Source organism: Phaseolus vulgaris, chromosome 10, assembly GCF_000499845.2.
Source record: "Phaseolus vulgaris cultivar G19833 chromosome 10, P. vulgaris v2.0, whole genome shotgun sequence".
In the NCBI taxonomy this organism is placed as follows: Eukaryota; Viridiplantae; Streptophyta; class Magnoliopsida; order Fabales; family Fabaceae; genus Phaseolus; species Phaseolus vulgaris.
In genome coordinates, this window is record NC_023750.2 from 40,152,066 (window position 1) to 40,154,937 (window position 2,872).

A 2,872-nucleotide genomic window follows, 5' to 3' on the forward strand; every position below is an offset into this window, starting at 1 on the left:
ATATAATAATCATGAGGGCCAAATTTAGTTAAAGAAAGAAAGAAAATTGTTGAGTGCAATAATTTATTTATAAGGTCACATCTGGGTATGGCATTATTATAAGGCATCTGTTGGACCACCATTATCTGACATAAGAGTTTTGGAGCATTATATATTTATTAATATATGAATATTATAATCTTTAGCCAAATCATACTAGGACGGCAACAACAGGAGCAGTATCTAGTTAGATAGATAGCTAGGCACATAATGTTTCATAACATTCAATCACTCATACTTTGCATAAAGCTACCTTTCAATAGATGTGCTGATTATTTCACATATTCTCTTATCATCACTACTTTTAAAAGGATCACTACTAAACGTCAATGGTTAAACAAAATGTGCAATTCGACAAGGATCTTATGTTTAATTTAGGGTTTGTTTGGAGACTTTTTTAAATTATGGTTAGAAAAAAATATTTCAGGATTAACTTATATATTGAAATTAACTTATATATAAGTTATAAATAATTAATAATTTAGAGGTGTCCCAATCTTTATACAGACATTTCATGGGTGTCTTAACCCTTATACAGAAAGTAGTCAAAACCAACTTGTCTAACACCTCACCTTCAAACTTACTTTAAACTCTGCAAATCACGAAACCAATTATCGAGAAACTTTGTAGGTATGTTTATAATCATAGCTAATCAAGAAACCCATTATATAAATTTGGAAAAGAGAGCTTTAGCTCAAATTTTTAAATTTTCAAAATATTGTTTCATTTTGGATTTCTATCTCTACCTACTACGATTTCAAGTCATATCCATATTGTGTATGTCTTTTTTTAATGAGGAAAAAAATATAATAATGAATTATTTAAGATATCCAAATTCACACATAAAAAAAAATAAACTTAAGTCTCTTTTTTTTATCAACAACAAAAATTAATAAATATTGAGCACACATAAAACATGTTTGCTTACATATTTAAGATTCCTATCTACACCCATTTTTCAATAATATAACAAAATTGTTTTTCATGATTAAATACTAACATACACTTATTGACAAATTGGATATAGCTAGAATGCTCTTTAAAATGATGCTCTTGTTTTAAAAGGGTGAAACTTTGTTACTGTCCGAGAGCATTCGCTTTCTAGCCAAAAAGCTTCATTCCAAAGCGGTAGTCATCATGACATCAAACAAAATAGGTGTTGAATATGCAAAAGACACAATATCTACCACTCAAAGAAATCACAAAGAATTGATTCACATTATTGGAGATAAACACCAATCTGAATATGAGAATATAGCTTTGAAGTGCCTAAATGTGATCCAAGCCCAAGATTTTATCTTAATCAAAGCAAATATTTGGATATCAGTATCTTATTTCTAAAAATTATATCATTTATGTGGTTCCAAATAGTCCAAATAGAAGCAATCCATATAATTTTGTAGATTTGATTTCATTTTTTAATTAAACCCAAATGTTCATAACCTTGAAAGTGAAAAATAGCATCCTTATGATGCACTAAGATAATATGAAGCTAATTATCACACAAGTCTCAAATCTGTTTAGCTAACCGACATGTAAAAAATAAATGGCTAATGGATTCCTACCCACTCACACACATAACATAGTTAAGACCAACGACTTGGACATTTCTTTTCAAAATATTATCTAAGGTTGCTATTTTCTTATAAAATAATTTCTAGGCAAACAATGAAGTTGAAGGTAACGCTTTCAAAGACCTTAGACTTAAGAACAAATCCTCTTCAATCCCGGATGAAGGACTTTGTAGCAAACCATATGCAAAATTTACACTAAAGCTACCGTTTACATCCAACTTCCAAGAGCATTCGTCTTCTTGCTATTGTTGTACATAAACATTCGAGAGACGCATATTCAAGTTTTCTACCATATTTTTCTCCCTTTCAAACCAACTTCTCCTTCAAATAAAATCCCAAGAGCACTGGTTTTCTAACCAACCCCAATAACCTCTAAAGTTAAGTCTTTTTGTTTAGAATTAGCGCACAATCTTGGGTATTTAATATCTAGAGATGTATCACCTAGCCATAAGTCTTCCCAAAAGATGATCTTGTTCCCGTTCCCTACCTTCCAAACAATGTTTTCCATAAACCATTTACCATTATCACAACTCCTGCATGTTAACCTAAGATCTCTCCACCAAATAGATTCATCACAAATATCCTTACCAAATACTAAAGAACGCGAGGAACCATACTTGGATTTTACAATATCCGTCCAAATACCTCTTTCCTCTATACCTAATCTCTAGACCCACTTTCCTAACAACGCTTTATTAAATAAGAGCAAGTCTTTAATACCAAGGCCACCATCTTTTTTAGGATTAAAATTTATGTCCCAACTAACCCATACAATTTTCCTACCTTAATGCCCAAACCCCACAAAAAATCTCTTTGTATCCTATTTATTTCTTTTGAGACAAAAATTGGCATTTTAAATAAGGATAAATAGTACAAGGGAATAACAGATAACACATAACTTATCAGAGTAACTCTTCCAACTAAAGAAATGTGTTTTCCTTTCCATTTGGCTAATCTCTTTTTTACTTTTGATAACATATCGTTTCAGAGAATTTTCTTCTTTGATTACCTCCTACTGGCAGATCAAGATAAATAAAGGGTACAAACATGGTACTGCAGTTTCAGTATTTTAGCAAATCTAAGCAACTGAGAGTGATGTATACCCAACCCAGTTATCTTAGTTTTAAGAAAATTAACTTTCAACCTGGACGCCAATTCGAAACATCTAAGCACGCTTTTAATGACCATAATATTTTCAAGGAGAGGTTTGCATAAAAATAAAGTGTCGTCAACAAATTTTAACATGTTAATCTTTATAT